The sequence below is a fragment of the Oratosquilla oratoria genome, chromosome 19 (assembly GCF_046742065.1).
Source record: "Oratosquilla oratoria isolate Oo_2021 chromosome 19, ASM4674206v1, whole genome shotgun sequence".
Taxonomy (NCBI): Eukaryota; Metazoa; Arthropoda; class Malacostraca; order Stomatopoda; family Squillidae; genus Oratosquilla; species Oratosquilla oratoria.
The window spans coordinates 17,880,284-17,886,978 of record NC_134795.1 but is presented as its reverse complement, the minus strand read 5'-3'; positions in this window follow the sequence as shown (position 1 = coordinate 17,886,978).

Genomic DNA, 6,695 nt, shown 5'->3' with positions numbered 1-6,695 from the left:
TCCCTCCCTCTCTCCCCCCCTCCCCCCCCACTCTCCCTCTCCCACACCTTTCTCTCCCTCTCCCACCCCCCTTCTCCCTCGCCCCCCTCTCCCCCCCCACACCTTTCTCTCCCTCCCACCCTCCCACTCCCTCTCTCTCTCCCTCCCTCTCACTCTCTCCCTTCCTCCCACACCCTTCTCTCTCTCCCCCCCTCTCCCCTCCCCCCCCTCTCCCTCTCTCCCCACCTCTCCCTCTCCCCCAACTTTCTCTCCCTCTCTCCACACCTCCACTCTCCCTCTCCCCCCCCTCCCTCTCCCCCACCTCTCTCCCCTCCCCCCCTTTCTCTCTCCTCTCCCCCACCTCTCTCCTCCCCCCTCTCTCCCTCTCCCCCAACTTTCTCTCCCTCTCCCCCAACTTTCTCTCCCTCTCCCCCACCTTTCTCTCCCTCTCCCCCACCTTTCTCTCCCTCTCCCCCACCTTTCTCTCCCTCTCCCCCAACTTTCTCTCCCTCTCCCCACCTTTCTCTCCCTCTCCCCAACTTTTCCTCCCTCTCCCCCTCCCCTCCCTCTCCCCCACTCCCTCCCCCACCTCTCCCGCTCCCCCACATTTCTCTCCCCCTCCCCCCACCTTCTCTCCCTCCCCCCCACCTTTCTCTCCCTCTGCCCCCCCCTTTCTCTCCCTCTCCCCCCACCTTTCTCTCTCCTCTCCCACTCCCCCCACCTTTTCCTCTCCCTCTCCCCCACCTTTTCTCTCCCTCTTGCCGCCCCACCTTTCTCTCCCTCCTTCTCCACCTTTCTCTCCCTACCTTCTCTCCCTCCTCTCTTCCCCACCTTTCTCTCCCTCTCCCGCCAACCTTTCCCTCCCCTCCTCCCCCCACCTTTCTCTCCCCTCTCCCCCACCTTTCTCTCTACCTCTCCCCCACCTTTTCTCTTCTCCTCTCTCCCCCACCTTTCTCTCCCTCCGCTCCCCCACGTTTCTCTCCCTCATCCCCCCCCCACCATTCTCTCCCTCTCCCCCACCTTTCTCTCCCTCTCACCAACCTCCCCTCACCCACCTTTCTCTCCCTCTCCCCCCCCACCTTTCCTTCTCCCTCTCACACCTCCAACTTTTCTCTCCCTCTCCAATCCCCCACTTCTTTCTCTTTCCACTCTCCCCCACTTTCTCTCCCGCTCCCCACCACCTTTCTCTCCCCCCCCCCACCCCTCTCCTCTCCCCCACCTCCCCCCCCCCCCCCCCTCTCCCCACCCCCCCCCACCCTCTCCCCACCCCCCCCCACCTTTCTCTCCCCCCACCCCTCCCCCACCCCTCTCCCCCACTCCCCCACCCTCTCCCCCACCCTCTCCCCCCTCTCTCTCCCCCACCTCCTCCCCCCACCCTCTCCCCCCCCCCCACCCCCTCCCCCACCTTTCTCTCCCTCACTCCCCCACCTTTCTCCTTCAACTATCCCCTCCCCACCTTTCTTTCACTCTCCCCCACCCATTCACTCACTCTCCCCCACCCATTCACTCACTCTCCCCCACCTTTCCCTCTCACACCACCTTTTTCTCTCTCTCCCCCACCTTCTCTCCCTCGTCCCCCACCTTTCTCCCTCCTCTCCCCCACATTTCTCTCCCTCTCCCCCACCTATCTCCACCCTCTCTCGCCCCACCTCTCCTCTTATTCCCCCATCCCCACCTTTCTCTCCCTCTCCCCCCCTCCTTTCCTCCTCCCTCTCCCCCACCTTTCTCTCCCCTCTCCTCCCCCACCTTTCTCCTCCCTCTCCCCCACCTTTCCTCTCCCTCTTCCACCCCCCACCTTTTTTATTCTCTCTCCCTCTCCCCCACCTTTCTCTCCTCTCCCCCACCCTTTCTCTCCCCTCTCACACTCCTCCCCCACCTTTCTCTCCCCTCTCCCCCCCACCTTTCTCTCCTCTCCCACCACCTTCTCTCTCCCTCTCACGCCACCTTTCTCTCCCTCTCCCCCTACCTTTCTCCCCCTCTCCCCCCACCCCTCTCCCCCCCTCCTCTCTCCCCCCCCCCCCTTTCTCTCCCTCCCTCTCCACCTTTCTCTCCCTCCCCCCCCTCTCCTCCTCCCCCACCCCCTCTCCCCCACCCCCTCTCCCCCTCCCCCTCTCCCCACCTTTCTCTCCCCTCCCCCACCTTTCTCTCCTCTCCCCCACCTTTCTCTCCCTCTCTCCCCCACCTTTCTCTCTCCCTCTCCCCCAACCTTTTTCTCCTCTCCCCCACCTTTCTCTCCCTCTCCCCCACCTTTCTCTCCCTCTCCACCTTTCTCTCCTCTCCCCACCTTTCCTCTCCCCCACTCCTCTCCCACACCTTTCTCTCCCTCTCCCCCACCTTTCTCTCCCTCTCCCCACCTTTCTCTCCCTCACCCCCACCTTTCTCTCCCTCTCCCCCACCTTTCTCTCCCTCTCCCCCACCTTTCTCTCCCTCTACCCACCTCCCTCTCCCCCACCTTTCTCTCCCACTCCCCACCTTTCTCCCTCCCCCACCCCCTCTCCCCCACCTTTCCCTCTCCCCCCACCTCCCTCTCCCCCACCTTTCCCTCTCCCCCACCTTTCTCTCCCTCTCCCCCACCTTTCTCTCCCTCTCCCCCACCTTTCTCTCCCTCTCCCCCACCTTTCTCTCCCTCTCCCCCACCTTTCTCTCCCTCTCCCCCACCTTTCTCTCCCTCTCCCCCACCTCTCTCTCCCTCTCCCCCACCTCTCTCTCCCTCTCCCCCACCTCTCTCCCTCTCCCCCACCTCTCTCCCTCTCCCCCACCTTTCTCTCCCTCTCCCCACCTTTCTCTCCCTCTCCCCCACCTTTCTCTCCCTCTCCCCCACCTTTTCCTCCCTCTCCCCCCACCTTTTCTCCCTCCTCCCCACCTTTTCCTCTCCCCCACCCCTCCCTCTCCCCCGCTCTCCCTCTCCCCACCTTTCTCCCTCTCCCCCCCCTCTCCCTCCCTCTCTCTCCCCACCCCCCCCCACCCTCTCCCCCCACCTTTCTCTCCCTCTCCCCCCCCTGCTCTCCCTCTCCCCCACCTTTCTCTCCCCCACCTTTCTCTCCCCCACCTTTCTCTCCCCCACCTTTCTCTCCCCCACCTTTCTCTCCCCCACCTTTCTCTCCCCCACCTTTCTCTCCCCCACCTTTCTCTCCCCCACCTTTCTCTCCCCCACCTTTCTCTCCCTCTCCCCCACCTTTCCTCCCCCTCCCCCACCTTTCTCTCTCCCCCCCTTTCTCTCCCACGCCCCCCCCTTTCTCTCCCCTCCCCCCCCACCTTTCTCTCTCCCCCTCCCCCACCTTTCTCTCCCCCCACACCCCTCTCCCCCACCTTTCTCTCCCTCTCCCCCACCTTTCACTCCCTCTCCCCCAGCCCCCCCTCTCCCCCCACCTTTCTCTCCTCCTCTCCCCCACCTTTCTCTCCCTCTCCCCCACCTTTCTCTCCCTCTCCCCCACCTTTCTCTCCCTCTCCCCCACCTTTCTCTCCCTCTCCCCCACCTTTCTCTCCCTCTCCCCCACCTTTCTCTCCCTCTCCCCCACCTTTCTCTCCCTCTCCCCCACCTTTCTCTCCCTCTCCCCCACCTTTCTCTCCCTCTCCCCCACCTTTCTCTCCCTCTCCCCCACCTTTCTCTCCCTCTCCCCCACCTTTCTCTCCCTCTCCCCCACCTTTCCCTCCCTCCATCTCCACCTTTCTCTCCCCTCACCCTCCCCTCCCCTCTTCTCTCCCTCCCACCTTCTCTCCCTCTCCCACCTTTCTCTCCCTCTCCCCCTTTCTCTCCCCTCCCCTTTCTCTCACCTCCCCCTTCTCTCCCTCTCCCACCTTTCTCTCCCCTCCCACCTCACTCTCCCACCCTCTCACTCTCCCCCACCCACTCACTCTCCCCCACCCACTCACTCTCCCCCCACCTTCCTCACTCTCCCCCACCTTTCTCCCCCTCTCCCCACCTTTCTCTCCCTCTCCCCCCACACTTCACTCCCCCACCCCCCCTCTCCCCACCTTTCCCCTCCCCCACCTTTCCCCTCTCCCCCATCCTCTCCCTCCTTCTCCACCTTTCTCTCCCTCCTTCTCCACCTTTCTCTCCCTCCTTCTCCACCTTTCTCTCCCTCCTTCTCCACCTTTCTCTCCCTCCTTCTCCACCTTTCTCTCCCTCCTTCTCCACCTTTCTCTCCCTCCCTCTCCACCCCTCCCCCACCTTCTCTCCCTCCCCACCTCTCTCCCTCCCACCTTTCCCCTCTCCCACCCTCTCTCCCTCCCCCTTTCTCTCCCTCTCCCACCTTTCCCACCTCTCCCCCACCTTTCTCTCCCTCTCCCCCCACCTTTCTCTCACCTCTCCCACCCCACTCTCCCCCACCTTTCTCACCTCCCTCCCCCACCTTTTCCCTCCCTCTCCCCCACCCTTCTCTCTCTCTCCCCCCACCCTTCTCTCTCTCTCCCCCCACCCTTCTCTCTCTCTCCCCCCAACCTCTCCCTCTCCCCCTCCCCCCACCCTCTCCCCTCCCCCACCTTTCTCTCCCTCTCCCCCACCTTTCCTCTCCCCCCCCACCTCCCCCCCCCTCTCCCACCTCCCACCTTTCCCCTCCCTCTCCCCCACCTTTCTCTCCCTCTCCTCTCCCCCACCTTTCTCTCCCTCTCCCCCACCCTCCTCCCCCCCCCACCTCTCCCTCTCCCCCTCCTTTCTCTCCCTCTCCCCCCCCTCTCTCTCCCTCTCCCCCACCTCTCTCTCCCTCTCCCCCACCTCTCTCTCCCTCTCCCCCACCTCTCTCTCCCTCTCCCCCACCTCTCTCTCCCTCTCCCCCACCTCTCTCTCCCTCTCCCCCACCTTTACCTCTCCCTCACCTTTCTCTCCCTCTCCCCCACCTTTCACTCTCCCCCACCTTTCTCTCTCCCCCACCTTTCTCTCCCTCTCCCCCACCTCTCTCTCTCCCCACCCCTCTCCCCCACCCTTCTCTCCCCTCTCCCCCACCTTCTTTCCCTCTCCCCCCACCTTTCTCCTCCCTCCTCCCCCACCTTTTCCCTCTCCCCCACCCCTCTTTCCCCTCTCCCCCCCCTCTCTCTCCCTCTCCCCCACCTCTCTTTCCCTCTCCCCCACCATTCTCTCCCTCTCCCCCACCCATCTTTCCCTCTCCCCCACCCCTCTTTCCCTCTCCCCCACCTTTCTCTCCCTCTCCCCCACCCCTCTTTCCCTCTCCCCCACCCCTCTTTCCCTCTCCCCCACCCCTCTTTCCCTCTCCCCCACCCCTCTTTCCCTCTCCCCCACCCCTCTTTCCCTCTCCCCCACCCCTCTTTCCCTCTCCCCCACCCCTCTTTCCCTCTCCCCCACCCCTCTTTCCCTCCCCCCCCACCCCTCTCTTCTCCCTCTCCCCCACCCCTCGCTTCTCCCTCTCCCCCACCCCTCGCTTCTCCCTCTCCCCCACCCCTCGCTTCTCCCTCTCCCCCACCCCCCCCCTCTCCCCCCCCCCCCACCCCCCCCACCCCTCTTACCCTCTCCCCCTCCCCTCTTTCCCTCTCCCCCTCCCCTCTTTCCCTCTCCCCCTCCCCTCTTTCCCTCTCCCCCTCCCCTCTTTCCCTCTCCCCCTCCCCTCTTTCCCTCTCCCCCTCCCCTCTTCCCCTCTCTCCCACCCCTCTTCCCCACCCCTCTTCCCCTCTCCCCCACCCCTCTTCCCCTCCCCCTCCCCTCTTCCCCTCTCTCACACCCCTCTTCCCTCTTCCCCACCCCTCTTCCCCTTTCCCCCCCTCTTCCCCTTTCCCCCACCCCTCTTCCCCTCTCCCCACCCCTCTTTCCCTCTCCCCACCCCTGTTCCCCTCTCCCCACCCCTCTTCCCCTCTCCCCACCCCTCTTCCCCTCTCCCCACCCCTCTTCCCCTCTGCCCATCCCTCTTCCCCTCTCCCCACCCCTCTTCCCCTCCCCCCACCCGTCTTCCCCTCTCCCCACCCCTCTCCCCCTCTCCCCACCCCTCTTCCCCTCTCCCCACCCCTTCCCCTCTCCCCCTCTCCCCACCCCTCTTCCCCTCCCCCCACCCGTCTTCCCCTCTCCCCACCCCTCTCCTCCTCTCCCCACCCCTTCCCCTCTCCCCACCCCTTCCCCTCTCCCCACCCCTTCCCCTCTCCCCCTCTCCCCACCTCTCCAGTTCTACTAATGTGGTCACTTATACTTAGTGGTGTCTTGTATTCAATCTTGTTCACTATTTCAGGTTCTGATGTGATTATTTGGTCTAGTCTCGATGGCTCTTCCTCATTTCTATACCAAGTATTCTCTTGTATCCATTGTGCCATTGTATGTTCTATAATCATATCAAGTAGTACATTTCCCCATAGGTCATCTCCACCCTTCACTGTTATTTCTTCCCAGCAGATCTCTTTACAATTAAAGTCACCCATTACAATTCTTCTTCCATTATCTTGTTTAGTGTTATCCTTGTGTCTTGTAATATATTCTTGTGTTCTCTCTTCCCACGAAACCGTATTAGAAGGCACATAATTTACCACAAACTTCCTGCTCTTCTTGTCCCTGTCCTCTAATACAACACAGGTACTCCATCGCCGTTGAAATCCACGAAAATTGCTTTTTTGTTTTTTCCAGAGTTCCAATCTTCGCCGTGAATCCGACGATTGTGTGTATGTGTGTGTGTGTGTGTGTCTGTGTCTGTCTGTCTGTCTGTGTGTGTGTGTGTAACACGACCCGAATGGCACTATAAATTTATTTTTTATTCTTTTCAGTGTCGTGACTTGACGCTAGG